Here is a 26,980-nt window from a genome sequence, read left to right as displayed (position 1 = left end):
TGCTTAGAAGAGAAGAGTGCTATTATTGATTCTCTACAATGTCAACTAGCTGAAAAAGAAAAACATCTTGAAAAATTGGAATGTGAGATTGTTTGTCTTAGAAAGGAGATTGAGAAAACAAAAGCGATTAATCTTAAATTTGTTAAAGGATTTGAAACCTTGGATGAGATTATCAATGTGCAGCGATCTCCTCTGATCAAGACAGGTCTTGGATATAATGGAGAAACATCTCAAGCCTCTACCTCTAAAAGCTATCTTGATGCAACAAGGAGAAGCGAGCAAAGGCCAAATAAAAGTCATCAGGTGAATCAGGGACAGTTTACCTCAAGAACAAATAAAGACCATCAAGAAATTCAGGGACAAACTGCCTTAAGGACAAACAAAAGCTACAATCAGCCTCAGGTAAAATCTTCCCAATTTGCTCCAAGAATGAATGTGAATAGAAGCTACAATCGGTTGGATGATAGATCTGATTATCGCAGAAGTTTCTTTAATGGCCAATGCTTTTCTTGCCATAACTTCGGTCACAAAGAAACTCAATGTGTTGCCTACAAGACAATCATGACTAGAGAAGCTCAAAAGCAAGGGAGAATGACTGGAACCATGAAAAGGACTTATAACAACTTTCGGTTCTTGAAAATGAAGTTGAATGCTCTATTTGTAATAACTTTGGTCATGAAGGCTCTGAATGTAGGAGCAGGTTCCGGAAGACAACTCAGAAGGAACAAACCTCAAATTTCAGAACATGGAGAATAAAGGAACCGCAACCAGAAAGATGTGGGATAGCCTTTTATGCAGAAGGTCAAGAAAGTCTATGTACATTGACAACGGATGTTCGAAGCATATGACAGGGGACAAAGAAAAGCTTGAGTCATATACCACATTAGAAAAGGGGAAGAAAGTTTCTTTTGGAAACGATATCTCTGCAGCCATAAAAGGAAAAGGTGTTGCTCCATTGAAAGAGAAGGTCAAAGCTGGAAATGTTTTGTATGTTGATGGATTGAAGCATAATCTTCTGAGTGTTAGTTAGATGTGCGATCAAGGAACAAAAGTAATATTTAGATCAAATGGATGTTGTGTTCGTGACCTTGATACAGGTAAAACAGTGATCAAAGGAAGAAGGACTCCAAATAATCTATATATATTTGAAGAAGAACCACAACAATGCTGTTTGAGCAATGATGATGAACACTGGATATGGCATCGAAGGTTGGGGCATCTAAGCTTTTCACAAATAAGGAAAGTATGCAAATATCAGGCAGTTCGTGGTCTTCCAGATATCAAAATTCCAGACAACACTATATGCAAATCTTGTCAGTTTGGAAAGAAAACCAGAACTAACTTTCCAGAGAAGGAAGGATCAGCCAGCATACCTCTTGAGCTAGTCCATACAGATGTATGTTGTCCATTTAGGAAAAGGACACCTCGAGGAGAAGAATATTTGATATTATTCATTGACGATTTCTCCAGGTTTGTCTGGTTAGGGCTTATGAAGCACAAGGATGAAGCATTCGAAAATTCAAATCCTCCAAAGCCTTGGTTGAAAATGAATCAGGACACAAAATTAAGTGCCTCAGATCTGACAGAGGTGGGGAGTTTACCTCAAATGAATTTTTCGATTTCTGTGAAGAACATGGGATAAGAAGAGAATTCTCTACAGCTAGAACTCCTCAGCAAAATGGGGTTGTGGAAAGAATGAAATAAACAATACAACAAATGGATCGTTCTATGCTTGATGAATCAGGCACTCCCGCAACTTTCTGGGGTGAGGCTGCACATGCTGCGGTTATTATTCTTAACAAAACAAATGTCCGAGTAAACAGCACTCAAACACCTCATGAGCTCTGGAGTGGTGAGACTCCTTCGGTGAAGCATTTCAAAATCTTTGGGAGCAAATGTTATATTAAGAATACTGATGAGCAACTTGGAAAACTTGAACCAAGAGCAGATGAAGGCATTCTTCTTGGTTATTCTCCACATAGCAAAGCATACAATTGCTACAACAAAAGACTTGGCAGAATTGTTGACAGCATTGATGTAGTGGTTGATGAGAAGGGATATATTCCTAGGCAAGTTCATCATGAAGACATTGAAGAAGATGAAGGCTACCCTCAAAGGCGGAATGATGAAGAAGAATAACCTCAAGAAGAACCTCAAGGAGAAGAAGAACCTCAAGAAGAACCAGAGGAGCAGACAAGAATAGAAGAGAAGACTCCATCCAGATATGTTCAAAAGAATCATCCAGAATCTCAGATTGTGGGGCAGAAATAAGCAGGAATACAAACAAGAAGAAGAATTGCAGACGCTTCAAGCTCTTTGGCATTACTCTCTTCTACTGAACCACAAAATGTGAAAGAGGCATGCAAAGATGAATGTTGGGTCAAAGCAATGGATGAAGAACTTGAGCAGATCGAAAAGAACAATACTTGGGAATTGGTTCCTAGACCAAAAGATAAAAATGTCATATGGACTAAATGGGTCTTCAAAAATAAATTGAATGAAAATGGAGAAGTAATTAGAAACAAGGCCAGACTTGTTTGTAAAGGGTATGCGCAGCAAGAAGGAATAGATTTTGAAGAGACCTTTGCTCCCGTTGCAAGACTTGAGGCCATCCGAATGTTCCTTGCTCTCTCAAGCTTTCAAAACTTCAAGGTATTTCAAATGGACGTGAAATCAGCCTTTCTGAATGGAGACTTAGAAGAAGAAGTATATATTGAACAGCCAGATGGTTTCATTCTTGGGAATGATCCAAACCTTGTATGCAGATTGAAAAAGGCTCTCTATGGTCTCAAACAAGCTCCAAGGGCTTGGTACTATCGGTTGGACAAATATCTTCACCAACAAGGCTTTTCAAAAGGATCAGCAGATAGCAACCTCTACATAAATGTTGAAAATAACAAATTGCTAATACTTTTTGTTTATGTAGATGATATTATCTTTGGCAGCAATGAAGAGACTATGAGTCAAAACTTTGCCTTGGTTATCCAGAAAGAATTCGAAATGTCATTACTTGGAGAATTGACATACTTCCTTGGATTGCAAATCCAAAAAAATGAAGGAGGCATCTTCTTGTCTCAAACTAAGTACCTCAAGCAGATCTTGAAGAAGTATGGCATGGAAGAGTCAAAGCCAGTATGTACACCCATGGTTACAGGATGCAGCCTCAGTGCAAATGATGAATCAACAGCAGTTCATCAACCAACTTATAGATCCATGATTGGGAGTTTGCCTTATTTGACAGGTACCCGACCAGATATTATGCATGCAGTAGGAATTGTTGGAAGATTTCAAGCCAACCCAAAGGAAACTCATCTTCAGGCAGTCAAAAGAATCTTCAAGTATCTTCAAGGGACCCAAAACTATGGCTTATGGTATCCTAGAGATACAGATCTCACTCTTCATGCTTACATAGATGCAGATTGGGCCAGAAGTGTGGATGATAGGAAAAGCACAAGTGGTGGTGCTTTCTTCATGGGTTCCAGATTAGTATCTTGGTTCAGCAAGAAACAAAGTTCGATTGCCTTATCTACAGCTGAAGCAGAATATGTGGCTGCGGCATCTTGTTGCACACAACTTCTTTGGATGATGCAGACCTTGCAGGATTTTCAAATCACTTGCACTCCACCAGTCTCTATCTTATGTGATAATACAAGTGCAATCAGCATTTCAAAGAATCCTGTCATGCACTCAAAGACCAAGCACATACCAATCAAGTACCATTTTCTTCGGGAACAAGTGCTTGAGTAGAAGGTCAAGCTGGAGTATGTTCCTTCTAAGGAACAAGTTGCTGATATTCTCACAAAACCACTGCCCAGGGAAACTTTTGAAAATCTCAGACAAAAGCTGGGAGTAGTTGATGCTTCATCCTGCTGTTGAAGCTTGTCTGTTCTACAGAAAAGTTGGTATACACAAGTTACGTAAGGGATATCCGCGTATATACGCCGATTTATGCTGGGAAAGTCGCGTGTATGGTGTACGCATGTTGCAGAAAGCATATCCGCGTGCATACGCTGTTTTATGCAGGAGAAGTCGCGTATATGGAGTTCTGAACAGCAAGGGCAAACTCTGGTTGGAGAAGGTCTGAGATGGGTATGCCAGAATTCTTCAGGCATAGTTTCAGGGGGTGCAGCAGGCACAGGTTCAAGGGGAGCAGCTTAAAGTCTCATAAAGCATTGTTCGCATTTAGATGCTTTTGGTTCTAGTACACAACTGTTGTTGGTTTCAGGAGAAGGAGCTCAGAAGGAAATCTTGGTTGTTGATCTAAAAGATGTGTATCAGATGCTGCTTGTGACTTTCATAAGTCTTGGTCTAGATTTTTTGTCTCTATGTCATGTATCTCTTCTGTGATATCTCTTTTATGGTGTCAAGGTCATGTAACGGCCTATGTTGGTTTCCCCACTATGCCTGGGATGAATGATGTAATATAATTGGTTGGTTCTGATATATCCCCTCTTGGTTGGGAGTATGGATGTATGTATTGAGTCTTTTGGTGATAGGAAGGTCCCTTATGGTGTATAAGTCTTGGTTCTTTTGAAGAACATCTTTTGCAGATCTTGCCTACAGTCAGAGGGAACATGTTTCAGCACAGCCAAGCAAAGATATCAGCATGTACTCAGGGGGAGCACAACCCTTTGCCCTTGATGACAAAGGGGGAGAGTGATTTGATTTGGTGTTGTTGCCATCAAGTCCAAAGGGGGAGATTGTTGGCATTATGAGACAAGTATTGTCCTTGATGGAAAATCACACTGATAACAAATCATAGTGCAGAAGGATAGCAGCAAAGAATTGATGATCAGTCTACAAGTATGAAGAAAAATATATACACGCTGGTTCACTATATACCAAGTCACGTATACAAGCAAGTTCACTATATACCAAGTCGCGTATACGCAGGTTCAATATATACCAAGTCGCGTGTACACAATGGTTGGATTCAGTAAAAGCGCGTGTATGTGGAAAACTTATCTTTGGTCCACGGCGGTTATTCCTTGGAAGTTGTGCCTATGGTTTTTGACCTTGGTGTCTCGACGGACGTGTTGATCCCTAGTTTTGAAGCTGATGGTATTGGATTTATATGGTTTTGGCCCTTGGTATTGAACAAGGCCTAAGGCTATATAAGGAGAAGGAAATCATTAGGCAAATGCATCTGAAAAGTCTTGAATATCTGATGAAGTATTAGATCCAGTATGTAGGTTATTGGTTGATGATGTATTTCTTGATCTAAGCTAAGGAGAGATCTCATCGGTTGATGGAGAACAAGATCTAAGGAGAGATCGGGATCAAATGGTTTGAAATGAACTATATTTTGATTATGCGTATTTCTAGATCTGCATACTGACGCAATGTTATGTTCTGGGTATAACTGAAATCTGGTACAGCTGCAAGTTATGAAAAAATTATTTTTAGATCTGTACGCAGGTTGTCTTCGGTAAAACGCGTGTATACGAAAGGTTGCCTTCATTGTAGTAGCGTATATCTTTTGGAGCTTGATTTTTGGGTTGCAGCTGGGTCTGACTGTTATTGCAGAGTTCTGTAGTCTGCTCAGTGTTCTGGTGACTGGGTTTGACAGGGTTTCAGTGGTTCAGTGATTCAAAGATTGATGATGCTAGTATTGGTTGTTTTATGCTACAATGATTTGTGAATGAATCATGGTCTTCAGATTGTAATGTTGTGCTTCAGGAGTATCCAGTCTGAAAATTGATGAAAAGTGGTACCTGAAGGAAAGAAGATTGTAGGCCAGCACCTACGTACTAGTATCTTAGCTAGTACAAGAGCAAAGGGGGTTGGAGCTCCCTTCCAAGGAAGTTTGGAGAACGAGAGAAGGTTGAAGCCTTCTGCAGGTTGTAGCCTGCGTACTGGTATAAGGCTGCACCAGTACAAAAGATTGTAAACTGAAGTTCTTATGAAGGAAAGATAGAGACGACTTGCAGCAGGTGGTTTTCACCCACATTGGGTTTCCACCTTATATCATGGTGTTCATGTGCGTGGCTTTTGTGTGATGATCTGTTCTTTTATACTGCATCTGTTTACTCTTAATATGATGAATAATGTCCTTATGCATTTAACTAAAGATAAACTAATTGAATTATAGGATTTATGGTTATACGCTGGTTTCTTTAGACACAGTAGCATGTACACGCTGGTTCGCTTAACTGAAGTAGCGTATATGTTTCTGAGCATTAAAAAAAAAGTTTATTGATCTGATAATACTGATTCACCCCCCCTCTCAGTATTATTTCCAACAATATGTCTGGGTATGCCACAGCCCAAAAGATATTGTGCGCTAGCTACTTCTGGCCGTCTTTGTTTAAAGATTGTATTACGGTGGTCTGGAAATGCCACAACTGCCAAATGTTTGATCGAAAGATGCGCGCTCCACCTGCTCCTCTCCACCCTATAATTGTCGTTGGTCCTTTTGCCAAATAGGGTATCGATTTTATTACATGTAACCCTCACTCGGCCGAGGGGCATGCGTATATCATCCTTGAGGTAGATTATTTTACCAAGTGGGCCGAGGCAATGCCTACATTTGAGGCAGACGGCAAGACCGATGCAATTTTCGTGTTCAATCATATAATTGCTAGGTTTGGTGTCGTGCAAGTGATAATCACTGATCATGGGCGTCGTTTTCGAAACGTTATGATGATCAAACTTACAGGCCAGCTTGGTTTACGTCACAATAGTTCAACCCCTTATTATCCACAAGCTAATGGTCTTGTTGAATCTATCAACAAAGTTTTAGTTATCATGATCCGACGAATCATTGGGATTCATCAATCGAATTGGCATAACATGCTATTTTCAGCGCTTTGGGCATACCGAACTTCAGTAAAAACATCAACAGGGTTCACTCCTTTCCAACTAGTCTATGGTTTGGAAGTTGTGTTACCCATTGAATGCGAAATCCTGTCACTGCAAATGGCCATCGAGTTACTTCTAGCCAATTCCAAAGAGGAAAAGCGTTTGGTATACTTGGCTCAATTAGATGAGAATCGACGTGATGCTGCATTGGCGATCGAGACTCACGCAAAACGTATGAAAGCTCAGTATGATCAAAATGTGACCCCTCGAAATTTTTCGGAAGGAGATCTAGTCGTAGTTTACGATCAAGCTAATGATAAATTAGGCGCTGGAAAATTCGTTCCTATGTGACATGGTCCCTATGTTGTCAAGCGAAAGCTAGCAAAAGGGGCCTATGAATTGGTAGACTTTGACTGGGACTCTTTGGGTAAACCCAGAAATGGTCTTTACTTAAAGAGGTATTATGCTTAAAGAATGGGTATGGAGATTTTTAGTTAGGATATTTTTTCTTTCTAGCTGGTGTGCTTTAGTTTAAACAGTGTGCTTAGCTTAGAGAGTGTTTTTTTTTCATCATTATTCCTGCTTATCTTGGTTTTACTCTTGATATTGCAGATGTCGATGCCTCTCCAAACATACATTGGTTTCGCTAATGGTGCTTGTCGTAATACACGGAACATTTCTTTCGCAGCTTGGGTTATCTATTCGCCCTCCGACGAGTTAGTATCTATGCATGGGGTAAGCCTCGGTCAAACAACGAACAACATTCCCAAGTATAGTGCAGTGATTGGGTTATTATTTGAATCTATTTCGTTTGGGATTCGGAGTTTGATAGTGAGGTTAGATTCTGAACTTGTTGTATTACATCTTAATAGATTGTATGCTATTAGAAATCCAGTGTTATTAAGATTATTTTTGAGAATGCATCTCTTGGAACGTGAATTTGATTATATTGAATATCAGCATATTCCAAGATCTTTAAATACATTAGCAGATGCAATTTCTTCTCGAATGTTAAATAGACATTTGTAATAATCATACATGTAAATTTAAAACCATTCCATAACATGATTTACAAGATAAGCCGGTAATAGTGATATATATATAGGAGTGTGTCAAAAAATACATCGTCCTCAATCATAGGTTGAAAAAAACCTTATGATCAGAAAAAATGATAAGTACAAAAAACAAAAATGTCATATGTGCCCACAATAGGTGATCATCCTATTGATCTCGATAAGAAACCACTACACGGGCCACCTTGCAAAGGAACCTCCTAAAAGGTCCCGGGACCCCAATCAAATAGCGCTGAATTCGACGAGGAATGTCATCTATAGTGGTCTCCGGAATATCTCCTGTCAAGCGCTCGAGATCACCCTGCAACTAGGCCAAAACCTCTGCTGATTCGTCGTGTGGGGCTGGCGCGACTGCAACTGGTTGTTTCCTCTCATAAGGTCGGAGAGCAACTGGTCACTATCGACCCACATCTGCATTTCAAACTTTTGTTATCAGTTTTGAGACGATGGAAAAATAATAAAAAAAATTAAAATAGGAAAAATGTTGAAAATAATTTTACCTGAGTCCTCCCACTACTCTCCTGGTGGAAGAACCATGTCTGGGTCACCACGAAAATCTACCCCAGCGTAAGGGAAGTCATGAATAGAAAAGACCTAGTTTTCCAGCCATTGGAAATACTCAGGTTTGAATCGAGCAACCTCTGTCCTCTCGTCCGGGTGACGGGCCATAACTACAACCCATCGCATCAGTTTGGGCTCTCGAGGAAGCCCAGCTCCAAAAATAAGGTGCTGCAGGATCAACATGGGAACCCTCTCCAGGCCAAAACTCACAACCAAAGCCCCATAACCAAACGTCTTTAGTTGTCCATTCTTGGCCTTGGTCAATTGGCCTTTAAGATTGGCCAACATAGCATCGCACCAGTTGAAGATGGTGCCTCGAAAGCAATCAACTGCCATACGCATCTGGGATCCGGTGGCAATATGTAATGTGGCAGCTCCGCAAAGTCTTGTGACAATAAACGCAATCATCATGAGTTCAGGACGGGATATGGTCTTTATGTCTATCCCTTTGTCTCTAGCGTGGCTGTTGCAGAACTCTAGCCGGAGGATATCGACAAACTGGCCACCTGGCCTAGCCCCAAACAGAGTCAGGTCTTCGCCTCTCTTAGGCAAACCAGTCAAGAAATATATGTCCGCCAGCTCGATTTGGAGCTGGTGGCCACCAATGAAGAAGCACTAGTCCTGTATGCTCCATCTGTCAACCAGCCACTGTAAGAAATCCACCTGAGCCCTCATGCTAGGATTGGCCCAGAATTTATACAAGCCACACGCCCTCAAAGCATCAAGTGAAGGCTAATGATTCCATGCGGCAGCATCCACGTCCTCATGTTCTCGTTCACGCTAATCTAGCATGACGTACTCTTTGCATCAAGTATAAAGATAAATTAAAATGCTAGAAACTATTTTGTTTGGTCCAAATTTGAGAATTTTTGGGTTAAAAACCCTTGCGATGGGGACCGCACCCTCCGGGTTAAACACAGTGCGTGGGACTGCACCTTGTCTACATGGAAGGTGCGGACCCCTGGCTTTTTCCCAATGGAGAAAAAGTCGAGGCCCGCAAGCCAGCAGTGGTAAACCTGCGGGCCCCCACGCGTAGGTTTTAAGCCTAAAAAACCTCCCAAAAATGAAATGAATGACTAAAAAAAAATTGAAACGGTCAAAAATGAAGAGTAGGATGATGTGGATTACCTGGGTAAGACGATGTTTGATTCCGACGGTTAGATTTTCCTCAATCTTCACGGGAAGTTTTCTGAACAAAAGCACTATTTTCTCACCCAAAACTCAAATGGTAAAAGTGAATTGACGAAGGCCCTTTTTATAAGTTTTTTGAGTAAATAAATTTCAAATTTTTTTATGTTTCACTTTGGAAAGGTATTTTTGCAACATTTTTATCAATTTCAAACAGGTATGAGTAATTTTTGCATTTTGTTCAGGATAACGGATTATTCAGGCGAAATCTATCATTTTCGACGAAAAACATTTAGAGTCACCTTTAAGTTCTTTTCTAACTCCTGAAACATGAAAAGATTGCCGAGTTTCTCTTTTAAACTCGTTAAAACGGAATTAAAATATGGTCCACTTACAACTCTTTTTCGACCGTAAAAACATGAAAAGATTGTCGGATTTTTGTCGTTTCAAATTCGATATTGGTTATAAAATGACGTGTCATTGATCGCTTTTTTACTTTTTCGGATCAAGGGCACTAATGACGAAAAGTACTCCTTGGTGGTAAAAGATCAAGCGGTTCTCTCAAGTATTATTTTATACTTTTTCGGGCTTGGGAGACACAAATTTACGAAAAAGGTCAACCCTGGAGTTTTCTTAAGTTTTTCAGACTCTCTAAAATTGAAAAACGTTGAGTTTCTCCTATACTAGACTCGTTAAAATTTCACATTAAAGGACCTGTTCAATTACAAATAGGAATGAACCACTCCTTCTTAGGGTTCGAATTTAAACTAAGTTGGACTCATCCAAAGGATGAGCTTATAATCAAGCGAATGTTATCCTCCTCAACCTTGTCAAAAATAAAGAGGTACTTGCCAGAAATGGTGGGGGAAAAGAGAGAAAAATGAGCCTGTTTTTCTTACTTTGTAACCACTATTGAACACGACACTTTTATTCACCTGGGTTGGGAAATCCTTTGCCTAACAGTTGATCAAACCACATTGAAAGTCTTCAGCCCATTTCTGGGTATTAACTTTTGGTCAATTGCCACCAAACCATCTGTCGTGTCGTTATGTGTTCAAGAGGTCACTGCCAACAAGCCATTCATCTGCAAAATATCTTTCATCCATCTTGACCATCCCTGAGTCAGTCCTTGCAACTAAATTTCTTCGAATTGATCTATGATTTCGTGTTGTGGGCTTGCCTACGACAGATCACTTTCTATCGACTTCAGCTCATTATCTAGAAAGATGATCTAGAAATCGTCAGTACCTTGAGATCTGCATGCCTCAATGGCAGGTTTCTCGCCTTTGATGACAGGTTGCATCATTGACCTTCGATCAAAGGATTCTGTGACACATTCGACATTATTCACATCTCATGGATTGTACTGGGTACTTTGAGAGCCATTGACATCACTGGTGGTTTCTCTCACACTTGTTAACAGTTTACATCATTGACTGGTAATCAAGTGGTTTCTACCATGCTTGACATCAACACATTCATTCGCATGGATAGAATTGTACTGTGTCAGAAAGTAGAAATGAAGACCCTGGATCTAGTTTCCACAATCCAGGCTGCGAGGAATTTTGTATTCATTATATAATGGGCTATTCATAAACAGATGGCTGCGTCCATACTGTGTCCACATGAGTCTATACGTGTGATGTTTTACAAGATCATTCCTGTATCAGAGCAGTAGTTAGTTTTCTAGTCAGTTTTAATCTGAGTATGGGAATCCCTACCTCAGTGATGATATGATCTCATATATATATCTTGCATTGAATGTTTTTATAGGTTCCAACTGGGATCTCCACAAGATGATCCTCGAAATGATAAAGTACTTCACTCTTCCTAAATGATAAATGAAATCCTCATCTACTACAGACTTCACACTTCAAGGGGCAATCTGTTACACAAAAATATCGTCACCATGATTATTTGCAGTCAGTATGGGTCTATCATCACTTATGCTGTCCTCCTAAGCAAGTCTCAGACCTCAGATCTTCAAGTCAAGCTTTGAAAATGACAGAAAGACATTAAAAATCAATGTAACTCGGGTTCCGCACTTTCTCTCACTGTCACCTACGGTCCCGCACCTTTGGTTTACAAAAACTGTGGACCTACTTGCTTTGTCCCTAAAGGTGTGGGTGCGGACCCCTGTGAAAGTCAAAAGGCGCAAGTTTTATCTTAAAAAACTCACTTTTGGATAATTCTAGAGGATTCTAGAAGGAATTTTGACGTGGATTGTTCACTCTGAGGTGGTTCATGCATCCCAAAGGAGAAGGAGCTAATCCCTTGATAAGAGGAGCTATCGGTTTGAAGGAGGGCTTTATCCCTTTGAAGGAGGACCTAGTAACCTCCCTCCATTGCACTATAAATTCAGGCATTAGGCTGGTTGCTGAGGAGGTTAGAAGCTGAACATTTTGAGGTTAAATGCTGGTGAAATCAAGACTTCCTAGTTGAGCTTAAGAGGAGAGATCACATACCTTTTTGGCTTCATTGGGGAGTGAGTGAAACTTGTCAAAGTAGAGGAGACTTCTTGTTGGACCCTGGGAGGAGCTTGTAAAGTGTCAAGGCACAGGTTGTAAAGTTCTTCTTCTTTTGAATTAATACAATCAAACTCATTTTTCTCAACAAGTATCTCATGTTATTTGTTTCATGGACTCCTTGACTTTCATGTTGAATATGTTTTATGATATTGGCTTTTCAGGTGCTATTTAATTTGTTTGCCTTGTTTGTGTTTGCGGATTCGCGACAAAGGAACTCATTTGGATCGAAGGAGCAAGGGCATCCACAAACTTGCATTGGACCTAAGGTAGGACCTAGAAACACTTGTTCGCCATTGTTTATAAAAGCATATTTAGAGAAAGATAGTGTCTGGTTGGTTTGCTTGTCATTAGGTGTTATTTAGATTCTAGGAAGGTCTATCTTGTCCGCAAGATCGACTTATTCCGTGTGACAAATCTTGTTAAATTGAATGTGATTTAGTTTCATGGTTAACTTGTCAATGGTCTTTGATTTGAAACTAAGTTAGACATCAATTGCAAGTTTTAATTCCATAGAAGAATATGGATTACTATATGAGTCATTGGATTGAAATTTAACTTTAATACACTCTTGTCCAGGCCTGAATTCAATGATTGATTCATTTGGACTTGACACTATACATGATGTTTAATCTTATTTATCACGCTCCTGCCGAACATATATATGATGTTTAAACCTCTGTATTCTGCTTCTGCAGGATATACTAGGATAGCTAAGACTAGATTAGAGTAGTTAGAAGTAGTATAGATAGGATTTAATACATAGAAGTTAGTTGTTTTATTTTGTTGATTTAATTGATGTCTTCCTCCCGGAAGCAATCTTTCGACATGTTCAAACAGTTTACGGGGTCCCTTAAAACCTGTCGGAGCTAGCCATTCTAAAAAAAAGCACGTCTAATTGGGCCTTGTGATTGGGTTAATTCCCCTTGTTGTCATAGCGCACATTAGCCATGTCTCATAAGATTACATAATACAAAAATCTATCTCACTTTTCACACAGGTGTCAGGGGTTGGTATATACACTCTCATCATGTTTAGCCTAGTTTTCTGACTGTGCAATGTCTTGTTTAAGCGACCTTTTTGCCGAAACTATTGTGGATAATCAGAGATGATTCTTGAGAAACTGAAGGAATTTTGTGTTCCTAACATGCTAAAGTACAATAACCTACTTCATAATTTACACAGATATTACATAATCAGAGATACAAGTAAATCTTCACAGTCTATTTTTCAGACTGTGTAAATTACTTTTTAGACACCTTTTTGCAGAAATTGTTTTGAATAGCTGGAGCCAAATTTTGGGAAACTAAAAGAGGCGTATCTTGGTTACATATACAATAACCTCTCTCACTTTTTAAATAACTATCTCAGATTGATACATACAAAGGTATCAATGGACCCTAATCGTGCAGAATTGCAGGAGCAGAATGCACAAAGAAAGGATGCAGTTAGTGACTGGGATGCCCCATCATCAATTAAGAGTTGCTATCAAATTTGAATTTCTCTTATTTGTCACAATAAATCCATAAAAGTAGTTAGAAATAGATTCATTAGTTTTGAATGTCCTTTATTTAAGTTCTATTAATGTAAAATAGTTTGAGATATTTGTAAACAAATATTGATATTTTTTCAAGATATTTTAGCTTAGAATTTGTATAAATACTTCATCAACTGAAGTAATTGATGTTGGCTTTTGATGCCAAGAATCTTTGCTCTATAATAAATCTTCTTTTGTAGTTTTTCTAATGAAATCCTTACGGCTCTAGTTTTGACAGAATTTTGTGCTTCGAGTATGATTTTCCAGTTTTTCATATCTTATTTCTACACGTTAAAAGTGTTTATAGGAAGGTCTACAAAATCATAACCTTTAGAAAGAGATTAGCTTATTGGAATATTTGTCCAACATAACTCCTCTTTGATTGGTTTTTGATTTATGCCTTCTGATAGTCATTAAAATAGATTAGCTTATTGGACTATCTATCTGAAATAGCTCCTCTTAGAATTGGTTTCTGTTTTGCCTTCTTGAATACTCTGAATATGTTTTGTTGGGCTATAGAAATCTTCTACATGCATCCAAATTTCCCTAGTTGTTAAGTAGTCAATTTGACTGCTCAATTATTAGGAATCACCTTACATTCTTCTACCATAATTCTTGAAAAAGCTAAGTCATTCTGTCAGGCTGGAAGCTAACACTTTCAAAAGGGACCCTATGAGAGAGGCCTTTAATGATGATTAGGGATTGGCATTGATCACCAACCACCCCCAATTATAACCATAAATCTAGCTATTGTGCTTCAAAGGTTGTTGTTTAGTGACAGGGGAATAGTGTTAAACAAAGCCTGGTAACAACTGACGGAGCCCCCTCTAGTTCAAGGGCTAGCTTGAACCTAAAGGCTGGTTGAGTTGGTTTCCTGGTGTAGTTTTTGCAGCGAAGGACTGTCTACGGGAAATAGGTACAACATTTGGCATCGTTGCCGGGGAGCAAAGTAACAAAGATCTTTCTCTAGGGAATGATAAATTTTAGATCTATTTCTTGTTGGTGAACAAGGAATAGGCATTTGTATTGGTTGCATTATTTTCAACTGGCGACTCCACTTTGTCAGATGGCGATTCCATTGGATTACCGTGTTATGAAACCAGCTCAAGAAAAGATAGAAAAGTGATCCGGATTTAAACAGGAACGCAACAAATTACAGAGATAACCATATACACAAAGATGCAGCGGAAATAATACTTCATTTCATTAATGGAAAATACTGAAATATGCTTACAACCAGAAATGGAAATAAACCAGCTAGGGCGATGGTAGCTTATCTCTGAGAAGAGATGTGATGGCTACATGCCTCTAAACTGTGTTACAATGAGGCTCGAAGGCCTATTTATTGTTGAGAAACAATGGAAAAACCCTTCACATTCCAAAACCTAACCCTAGGAGATGAAACGCCAAACTGTGGGCCCCGTTTGGGGTAAATTGGTACATCAACTTCCCGGGGTCGTAACTTTGGCATATGATCTCCATTTGACGCATACAATATCTCATTAGAAAGATCTATCCGAGCTCTATCATTGTTGGAACGGGCAACATCGGTCCATTCCATGGACCGATGTTGCCCTCGGATTCCCCAAAAAACGTCGTTTAGGGCCTCAAAATGGCTCCAGAAGTTCAGGACCCAAAAAAACTGCTAAAAATAGTAAGTTGTGCTATAATTAAGGAAACTGAAAATGCTGAGAAAGACAATGGTGGGGGTCCAGGTGGACTTGGCAGGTGGCCACCAATATCCACCTGGATCATTCCTCCCCCCTTAGGAAGCAATGGTCCTCATTGCGTTGAGCTCCTCCATGAGATGAGGAAACTTCTACTGAACTTGTTCCCTGGTGAGCCACTTGCCCTGCTGAAGGAGTTGGCCTGCTTTGACAACTCGATACAGTTGGATATTCTGTTGGCGAGTGTTCTTGATCTGTGTGTCCATGATTTGATCAATTGCAGCTTGTTCCATGCAATCTGGATTTGATTCTGTGGGTTTGAGCTGTTCTGCAATGTCAGATGTGTCTAGCAATGGTGGAAAGTATGGCCGAAGGCGGTCCACATTGAACACTGGGTGCAGGCCAAGGAATGGGGGAATGCTGAGCTCAAATGCATTGTCTCCCATAGCCTTAGTAATGGTGTAAGGACCATATCGGAGTGGTCTCAATTTCCGATAGGCTCCAGTAAGGCATTCCTTTTGCAAATGCAACCAGACTTTGTCACCCACCTGAAACTTGTGTGGCACCCGATGTTGATCATGTCGCTGCTTGTACTTGGCATTTGATTTCTCAAGAATGTCATGGACCTGCTGGCGAATATGTTGGATGCGCTCAATGAAGTTGGTAGCCTTATCTGTTTCGGACTGGACATGAGCTGAATTCATGTGAGTAGCTGCAAGTGGCATGGCCACATCAATGGGGCATAGTGGCTGGAATCCCAAACCCACCTGAAAAGGGCTATGGCCCGTGGAGCTGTGAAGAGCTCGGTTGTAGCTGTGCTGAACATAGGGGAGGCTCTTGTCCCATGTGCGTGGATGCTTTGAGTTATACATGCGCAAAATGTGCACAATCATCCTATTGACAACCTCTGTCTGGCCATCAGTTTGAGGATGGAAGGCTGTGGACTTCGTGAGTTTGGTGTCTAGCATTGACCAGAGACTGGACCAAAATGTGCTGAGAAACCGACTGTCCCGATCTGAGATGATAGACTGTGGGATCCCAAAGTGCACCCACACTCGTTCAAAGAAGAGTTTAGCAGTGGCTTCTGTTGTGATATTCTTCTTACAGGCCACCATAATGGCCATCTTCGAGAACCTGTCGACGACCACAAAAACACAGTCATTTCCATGCTTAGTGGAAGGAAGGCTTGACATGTAATCCATTAAGATGGATTCCCAAGGTCGACTAGGGTTAGGAAACGGGGTATAGAGGCCGTGCTTCTTAATGGTTTGTTTGGCAATGGCACAGGCAGTACATGATCGGATGTACTTCCCAACATCCTGTCGAAGATTCGGCCAATAGAAATAATTTTGCAGTACTGCCACTATTTTCTCGACCCCGAAATGCCTAGCAGCCCGACTGTAGTGTGCTTCCCAAATCATCTTGGCACGCTTGCTTGAAGGAACACAAAGGTGACCGAGGTGGCATAATAGGGCATCCTGGAGGTGAAAATCTGCAACATGCCGACCCTCCAAGAGTGTCTGGTATGTGTGGCCGAATTCTGGGTCGCTTTTGTAGAGAAGTGGCCAATCAGAAGTCTCATGCCCACAAGAGTTGAGCACGGTGGTCAGCGCCATGATCGGTGGTCGACTGAGGCAATCTGCAACATTATTGGTTCTGCCCTTTTTATACTTGATATTCAAGTGAAACTGTTGCAGGTATGTAGACCACTTCTGATGGCGATCATTATGCAATTTCCCTTGGGTCTGTATGAACTGTAGGGGTCGGTGGTCTGTGTGGATGACCGTTTCCTTCCCTAAAATGTAATGCTTCCATTGTCGGCAGGCCTGTACAATGGAATACATCTCTTTATCATAAGTGGGAACTTCCGGACTGTGTCTGAAAGCGTTTCACTGTGATATGCCACTGGATGTCCATGTTGAGTAAGGACTGCCCCAACAACATAGTCAGAGGCATCTGTTTCGACCTCAAATGGTTGTTGTAAATCTGGTAACGCGAGCACTGGTGCCATGCATAGGCGATCCTTCAACTCCCTGAATGCCTTCTGTTGAGATTCAGACCAAAATAACTTTTCTTTCGCCCCTCCCTTGGTGACTTGACTCAAGGGCCAAGAAATATGAGAAAATCCCAGCACAAACCTGCAGTAGAAGTTGGCAAGACCTAGAAAGTTGCGGAGCTCTGTTAGAGTGGTTGGAGAGGGCCAATCCCGAATGACATGGACCTTGGCTGGATCGACATGCACCCCCTGTTCATCAATGATGTATCCCAGATACTGAACCTGGGTCATGCCAAAAGTGCATTTCTCCAAATTGGCACATAGCTTGTGTTGACGCAGTGTTTGGAGAACCTGTCCGATGTGGTGGAGGTGCTCTTCCCAACTCTGGCTGAAGATCAGAATGTCATCCAAGTATACTACCACAAAGGAGTTGGTGAATGGTTCCAAGATGTCATCCATTAGCCTCATAAAGGTTGCAGGAGCATTCGTCAATCTGAAAGGCATGACCAACCATTCGAAGAGGCCCTCCTTGGATTTGAAGGCAGTCTTCCACACATCTTAGGGTTCGATTGGTACCTGGTGATATCCTGACTTCAGATCAATCTTGCTGAAATATTTTCCCCCCTTTAGTTGGTCTAGGAGGTCATCAATCTGCGGGATCGGGTAACTATTACGGATAGTGATCTTGTTCAACGCCCGATAGTCAATACAGAGTCTCCACGTCCCATCCTTCTTCTGTACCAACACGATCAGGCTCCCATAGGGCGATGAACCAGGACGGATGTGACCTTTCTGCAGGAGCTCCTGAATCTACCTCTTGATTTCATTGTTCTCTAGAACAGAGCGCCGATAAATTGGTCCATTGGGTAGCGGCGCACCTGGGGTCAGATCGATGGAGTGCTTGACTTGACAGTGTAGAGGAACCCCTGCCGGGGAGGTGAAGATGTCTTCGTACTCCTCCACAATCTTGTCCATCTGTAGCTGTCGTGCAGAGGGACCCCGTTTGGAGGCCGCGGCCACTGTCTTCTTCTTCCCTTGAGGGCGTATCATCAGGAAAACAAATTTCCTGGTTTTGGAAATGATCTTACTGCATTGTTTTGCAGTAATCAAAGAGATGGCAGCAGGTGGTGCTACCTCTGGTATCCTGAACAGCTTATTTCCCAATGTAATAATAACAGCACGGAGCCTTGATTCATACACAGCATGTCGCTTCCACAAGTATGGTTGTCCTAGTAATACATCACAAACTTCAAGGGGAGCAATGTCACACAATACCTCATTCGTGAAGGGCTTGATGTTGTATGGAAGGCGACACTGCTGACTCACGCGAAGATCTCGCCCTTGGTGAAGCCACCCAATGGTGTATGGTTGTGGATGTGCTGTGGTCGGTAAGCCCAACTGCTTCACGACCTCTGCCGAAATGAGGTTCTTTTGACTCCTGCTATCAACAATGAAATGTATCGAGGAGCCCTTTACCCACATCTGGGAATGGAAGAGACGCTCCTCCTCCTCTGGATCTTCGGGTTCATTTTTCTGGATCTTTGTGGTAGCAACAGTGGCGCTGGGATCCACATCAATGATCTGCTTCCCTTTTTCATACCCCTTATCAGGTTCTGACTCAGAGTCGGAACATGCATCTGATTCTGAAACCTTTAGCTCAACCACCAGTGACTGCTTGGCCCGACACTCACTTGTGTTGTGAGTGGAGCTCTTATGGAACTCGCACCATTTTCCAGTGTCCTTTCTCGGCTTCGCGGCATTGTTCTTTGCTTGCAGCTTCGGCTGGTTGTCTTGGGCTGTCCCGCCTTGGCTCTGTCCTTTGTTCTATGGTTTGGGGGCACCTTTCCCCTGCTTTGGATTCGCAGATCCAAAGTCTCGCTTCTTTTGTTTAAACTTCTGCTCGACCTTGACGGCATATCGGTATGCTGCGCCGAGCGAAGGGATGTTTAGGAATTGTATTTCTTCCTGGATGTACTTGTGCAGGCAACCACGGTATTTGAGTATCAAATGTTGCTCTGAATCCTTGATACCCAACTTTGGGCGAAGGGTATGGAAAAGATTGGTGAACTCCGGCACGTCTTGGTCCCTTCCCTGCCGCAGCGTGGTCCACTTTATGTATTCATCCTCATAGCTTCCGACAGGGTAGTACTGCTCCTTGATGGCATCCCGGAACGAATCCCAGGTGGGTGCGGCTGAAAATAGTGAGCCAGTACTTTCATCCTTCTACTCGCAGTAGGTTTCCCACCAGTCCTTGACGTGGGGGGATGCTTTGAGAAGAGCAAAAACAATCTTTTCCCGACTCGAAAATTCATGAACAGAGAAATAACCCTCTAGCAGATTTAACCATTTATCTACGGCATCAGCGTCTATCTGACCCTCGAATATGGGGATTTCAAAATTAACTTGTACCTTAAAGGGTGTGGCGTTTCCAGAGGAGCTGCTGGAAGCCGATGCGCCGCTTCTGGGTAGCCGCTGAAGGATCTGGGCAAAGCTGTCCATCATCGCGTTCCGTTGTCGCTCGAGGGCTTCTTCGAGCAAGGTTTTGATGGGATCTCCTGCCCCCTCGTCTTTCTTCTCGTCCGCCATGGGAGGTCGTCAGGATTTGTGAGGCTGGTCTTGCAAAGGTTCAACCAGTTCAAGCCCTAACTCCTTATATCCCGACCTTGTTGGGGACATGCAAAGAAAAACAGAGAAAAAGCAGACCACTATGATACCACTGATTTGGATTTAAACAGGAATGCAACAAATTATAGAGATAACCATATACACAAAGATGCAGCGGAAATAATACTTCATTTCATTAATGGAAAATACTGAAATATGCTTACAACCAGAAATGGAAATAAACCAGCTAGGGTGATGGTAGCTTATCTCTGAGAAGAGATGTGATGGCTACATGCCTCTAAACTGTGTCACAATGAGGCTTGAAGGCCTATTTATTGTTGAGAAACAATTAAAAACCCTTAACATTCCAAAACCTAACCCTAGGAGATGAAACGCCAAACTGTGGGCCCCGTTTGGGGTAAATTGGTACATCAACTTCCCAGGGTCATAACTTTGGCATATGATCTCCGTTTGACGCGTACAATAGCTCATTAGAAAGATCTATCCGAGCTCTATCACTATTGGAATGGGCAACATTGGTCCATTCAATGGACCCATGTTGCCCTCGGATTCCCCAAAAAACGTCGTTTAGGGCCTCAAAACGGCTCCGGAAGTTCAGGACCCGAAAAAACTGCTAAAAATAGTAAGTTGTGCTACAATTAAGGAAACTGAAAATGATGAGAAAGACAATGGTGGCGGTCAAGGTGGACTTGGCAGGTGGCCACCAATATCCACCTGGATCAAAAAGATAGATCAATGCCTTAGAATTTAGCCTCTTCGAGGGGGAAACCTCCTTTACATTACATAAATGAACAATTCTTCGATGATACAAATGAAAAGACGTCCTTTCTATATATAGGAGTCTAAGGGGTCATAACATAATTAGAGCTGACATAACAATAATAATGTAAGGGCACAATAATAACAATAGTGGGCTTCTATGGGGCACAATAGTAACAATATGGGCACTACATGGGTACATCAATATAATAAGTGGGTTGTACTAATAACAATAAGGGGTTACACTAGTAGTATAAGGGCCTAACATGCCCCTCTCCTTAAAAAAGCGTTTTCCTTAATGCTTGAGTAGTTCTTGATGCTTTTGTATAAAATTCTTGTCCTCCCATGTGGAATCTTCAGCGGGTAAGTTCTTCCACTTGATGAGATACTCTGAAATTGATTGCTTTCGTAGCTGTCAGGTTCTTGTTTCTGTGACTGCTCCAGGTTTCAATATAACATTTCCTTCCTCTTCAATTTCTGGCAATATTGTTTGAATTGGGATCTTTTGAAACTTTTGAATAAGTGGCCATACTTCTTCGTCCTTCTTCCATTCATCCCTTGCTTCGTTTATCCAATCTGGTGGGATAATAGAAATAGCACAAAACAATGCTTCCACATCCTCATCCTTGAAGAGTCTTTTCATTCGGTAAGGTCGGCATTTTTTAAGTGCATGTAGTATTGCCAACATTTCCTTCTCATAAATAGCTTGCTTGAGATGTAGCAATAAAAATACCCAATCACCTACATCAAAATTGTTTTCACTACAATGTTGATCTACCTGTTGTTTTGTTTGATTTTGCACCGAAGTGGTGTTATCCTTTAAAAGTTGGAGAACTTGTTGTTGATGCTCGATGTGATCTTTCACTTCTTGAACCTTTTTCTTCTTGATATGTCCTTCTATCTCTAGAGTTTGAGGAGTGGTAATTTCTTCCAATCCTTTACAAGATATGGTTGGATTCATTTCTTGATGATCGATGTGATCTTTTACTTCTTGAAAATTTTTCTTCTTGGTATGTCCTTCTATCTTGAGAGTTTGAGGAGTGGTAATTTCAACCAATGAATTACAAGATATGGTTGGATTCATTTCTTCATTCTTGATGTGATCTTTCACTTCTTGCACCTTTTTCTTCTTGATATGTCCTCCTATCTTGAGAGTTTGAGGAGTGGTCATTCTTGCTAATAGTTTACAAGATATGGTTTGATTCATTTCTTCTTTCTCTGGGGTTGGGTCTTGGCATATATCCTCTTCTTTTGATGTTTCTTGATCCTTTTCTTCCTCCTCTTCATACTGTATGTAAAATAATTTCTTCTTAGCACACTTATGACCTTTAGTGCATTTGCATTGTAACAAAGCCCTTTTTATCTTTTTTCTTCCAATTGTTGTGGTGTAACCCTTGTAGGTTGTGGAAGGCTAAGAGAAACAACACTTCCCTCTTTATAGCTGTGAGGGGTAGACTTCCTTGTTGCCATAATTTTACTTTCCAATATGTCACAAAACCTTTTTACTGTTTCCAATTGTTGTGGTGTTGCTCTTTGTATCCTCATAATGTGCTATCATTTCCTTCGTGAGAATTGACCACATAACAAGTTGTTTACGGGAACAAAGTCCTTTATACCATAAAAATTGATCTGGTTCTAAATATGAAGATGCAATACATACCTTTTGTAACAGTGGTACACCATGTAGATCAAAATATTGCTCCATCTGAAGTATCCAATTTACCGGATACTTGCCATCAAACTTCCTCATGTTGCTTTTTCTTGATTTTAGGACCTTGATCTTGAAACCACTGTAACTATGTACTTTCAGATATTTAAGTTCAGAAATTGCTACCTGTATTAGCCCTCTGTGTCCTCTTTCCAATGCCACTAGTCTGACCCAAATTGGATTCTCCAAGGAAGAGTTATGCGAAATCTCCCACAGTGACTTGATTATAGACTAGTTCAGTAGAGCGAACTTGTACACGTTAAAAGTCTATATATGTCTTTCCCTCTCAGCCATGGTCAAGAAATCTAAAATGTCTACAGAGGATGCAAGTTTTAAAGTACACTTGTGAGTATAAGTTTTCCATGGGATTTCATGTTCATATTGTATATATTCTTCAGATTTTCAGTTGCTGGCAACTTCGCACTTGGTTACATTGGAAAGAATATTACACCTAACAATGTAAAGTTTTTCAGTTCAGTTAGATAGAGGTGTGGGATTGATCTACTTTCAGATTCAGGGTGCAGTAAATCTACAATTGTTTCAGCTATATTTCAAGATTGCAGTATTAAGTTTGGTTTGGTTGAGTGCAATAACTTCCAAGGGATTAATTGATTAACTCCATAGCCCATGAATTAGGAACTCTTGTGCTCATTTCCACTTAAATTTTCCATTGTTTCACTTCAACAGTTTTCAAGTTTCAGATTTTAATGTGAAAGAGTATCTGAATTAATGCAGGCATATGGTTTCATTTTACATTTGTAGGTTGCAGTGTGTAGTAGCAGAGTATTCAAATGACAACATTGATCCATGGGGATTGGTTATATTTCTACATAATATGGAAAATCAGTGGTTGGTGGTTTTATGGTATGACCCCATGCCCAACACTAAAGGCAATTGGTTTACTAGTTCTCTGCATCCCATAGCGGGAAGCAGTCCCCATTGGAGCCGATGTTGTAACATGATTAGTTTTAATAATTTAAATTTGTTGATATAATAGGTTTTAGTAGTTTAGAAATAATAAATGGGTTTGCAATAGTAAATGCAACCCCAAAGTGTAAATTTAAGTTTCATTAGCTGGTTGATTTAGTTAATCATGCATTTTAAACATGATTAAATTGTGTAATAAAGTAAATTCAAACATTGTTTACAAACCGCTAAGAAAGAATTTTAAAAAATGGAAAGAGGTTTGTGTTTATAAAATCCTCATGTACAAAAACCTCTCTCACTTTTGTAACAACTATTATGGATTGGGAGATGCAAATACATCTTTCAAGGAATGTTTTCCAAAAATTTCCTGTTTTAGTCACATTTTTGCAGAGGATAGTGTGACTAAAAAAAGATGAATATTTGGAAACTAGAAGAGGTTTTGGTTTATAAGATTCCATAATACAAAAAACTGTCTCACTTTTCACAGATGTCTCAGGGGTTTTTATATACACTCTCATCATGTTTAGCCTATCTTTTCCACTGTGTAATGTCTTGTTTCAGCCACCTTTTTGCAAAAACTATTGTGGATAATCAGAGATGATTCTTGAGAAACAGAAGGGGGTTTGTGTTCCTAAGATTCTAAAGTACAATAAACTATTTCATATTTTACACAGCTATTACATAATCATAGATACAGGTACATCTTCACAACCTATTTTCAGACTGTGTAAATTCCTTTTTAGACACCTTTTTGCAGAAAGTATTTCGAAAAGCGGGAGCCAAATTTCGGGAAATTGAAAGAATTTTATCTCCAAAACATATTCATCTACAATAACCTCTCTCACTTTTTACAGAACTATCTCGGATTCAAATATACAAAGGTATCAATGGACCCTAATCTTGCAGAATTGCTGGAGCAGAATGAACAAAGAAAGGATGCAGTTAGTGACTGGGATGCCTCATCATCAATTAAGAGTTGCTATCAAATTCAAATTTCTCTTATTTCTCACCACAAATCCATAAAAGTAGTTCCAAATAGATTCATTAGTTTTGAATGTCCTTTATTTAAGTTCTATTTTTGTAAAATAGTTTGAGATATTTGTAAACAAATCTTAATATTTTTTCAAGATATTTAGTTTAGAATTTGTATAAATACTTCATCAATTGAAGTAATTGATGTTGGATTTTGATGCAAAGACTCTTCACTCTGTAATAAATCTTCTTTTGTAGTTTTCTAATGAAAGCCTTACAGCTCTAGTTTTGATAGAATTTTGTGCTTCGAGTATGTTTTTCCAGTTTCTCATATCTTATTTCTACACATGTTAAAAGTGTTTATAGGAAGGTCTGCAAAAACATAACCTTTAGAAAGAGATTAGCTCATTGGACTGTTTGTCCAAGATAACTCCTCTTTGATTGGTTTTTTCTTTATGCCTTCTAATAGTCATTAAAAGAGATTAGCTTATTGAACTATCTATCTGAAATAGCTCCCCTTAGAATTGGTTTCAATTTGGCCTTCTTGAATACTCTGAATATTTTTTGTTGGGCTGTAGAAGTCTTCTACACCCATCCAAATTTCCTTAGTTGTTAAGTAGTCAGTTTGACTGCTCAATTATTAGGAATCCCCTTACATTCTTCTACCAAAATTCTTGAAAAAGCTAAGTCATTCTGTCAGGCTGGAAGCTAACACTTTCAGAAGAGACCCTATGAGAGAGGCCTTTAATCATGATTAAGGATTGTCATTGATTGGCAACCACCTGCAATTAAAACCATAAATCTAGCCATTGTGCTTCAAAGGCTGTTTTTCAGTGATAGGTGAGTAGCGTTAAACAAAACCTCGTAACAGCTGAGGGAGCTCCCTCTCATTCAAGGGCCAGTTTGAACCTAAAGGCTGGTTGAGTTGGTTTCTTGGCGTAATTTTTGTAGACAAGGACTGCCTACGGGAAATAAGTACAACAATGCCCATCTATATCACGCTCATTCCCTTTCCAACCTTTACTAGCCCGAGATTACGTGAGATTCACGATTTTGCTTGGGCCCCATTTTGCTACATGGCAGCTCCAAGTGAAATTGCGTGCTCTCAAGGAAATACCGCCCACCTGCCAAAAGTGGTGCGATGGCCCCTGAAGCCTACTCCCTACCAAAATCTAAACCATCTACTATTCATTATGAATTCCCTGCCAAATTGTAACTGTTGTTGTTTAAAAGGTTGAAGACGCCCTTTTTGACTCTTTTCGCTCATTTGCACTGTGAATGCTACCTAAGCTTTCATGTGCCACCCTGAGCCTCTGCAACCGAATTTCACTGTCGTTTACCTCCTGAACATGTTTTGAACACCCAATTCAAGCATCCAATGCACAACTAAAGCAACCGTACCCTCTACATCCACCATTAAAACCAATTTGCATCCTATACCATCAATTCTGGGTATGTTTGAGAAAAAACCAGAACGACCCTCTCAATTTGAAAACGCACAGATATTTCAAACATTAATTAATTGAATTTAATTAATTTTCCCCTAAATTGAGAGTATTTCCACCTGAATACCCAAACCCCTCTTTTAAAAATTTCAAATTATCCTCTCTCTGCACTTGAGTTTTCAAAACTTCAATGCTACATCCTGTACAAGCCCAATTCCCACCTTTCATCCTCAAATGGCTAACCAAACCTCTTTCGACATGAGACATGTATCAACCCCTTGCCTGGACATCGACCACGTGGCACTAGTAGACAAGGATTTCCAAATAAAAGACATTGTTACTCCAACCCACCTTCTGAAACTCCACTGTTGGAGTAATGACAAATTTATAAACCATACAGATGACATCCACCATTGGGAATCCAACTTACCCAAATACCTATTCCCAGAAGTTCACCCATTCCATGATATTGTACATTTTTGTCATGTCTGCTATATCCCTAGACAAAGGACTATTGTTGTCCCAAATCAACATTTGTTATTCACCATTACACCAGAGTCCATCAACCAAATGCTACAAGTCCAAGCTAGCCCTAATCAGACCCCTATATCAATTGGACATCTGTTGGACTTATACACCACATTAGACCTGGTTAAGATAAGGAAAATCTTCCAGACATTCATCACTGAAGACTGCCATACCTCTAGAGATACTCCACCCTACGCTGCCACCACTTTTTCAGAGACTGGATGTCACATAATCACGTTACTCTCGTGAAACTTAGGATACACCTCAGATGAGCATGTTGATGAGGTCATCCTCGCCTTCCTGTCCATTTTCACCCCAGGCAAGCCTTCTGCTATCATGAACAATTATGCTCAGTTCATTGCAAACAGAATGCATGAGCAATTCACTAGACTACCCACTGAAAGAGTTTTCAAATACTCTTCAATGTTGTTTCATATGTTTTTATATTACCAAGCAGACAAGTTCCCTATAAGTATCCAGAAGTTGGATACCAAGGGAAAAGAGAGATCAATGGTCTATTGGACACCCTTAGTCCAGAAATGTTCCACAACATTTACCTAGAAAGACTTCATAGACTCGTTTTTATACCCAGTCATGGGCATGCTTGTTGAGCTATGGAAAATGTATGAATTTGACATTTATTTTATTATCTATTCCCTTAATCATATCTCCTTTATATTCTAATATGGTAATATATCAAGGAATTATAGCGAAAACAAGGGAGTTAT

This window comes from Pinus tabuliformis, chromosome 9 (genome assembly GCF_031772625.1).
Source record: "Pinus tabuliformis cultivar Carrire ecotype Pingquan chromosome 9, CPIR1, whole genome shotgun sequence".
In the NCBI taxonomy this organism is placed as follows: Eukaryota; Viridiplantae; Streptophyta; class Pinopsida; order Pinales; family Pinaceae; genus Pinus; species Pinus tabuliformis.
Note: the sequence above shows the minus strand (reverse complement) of the source record.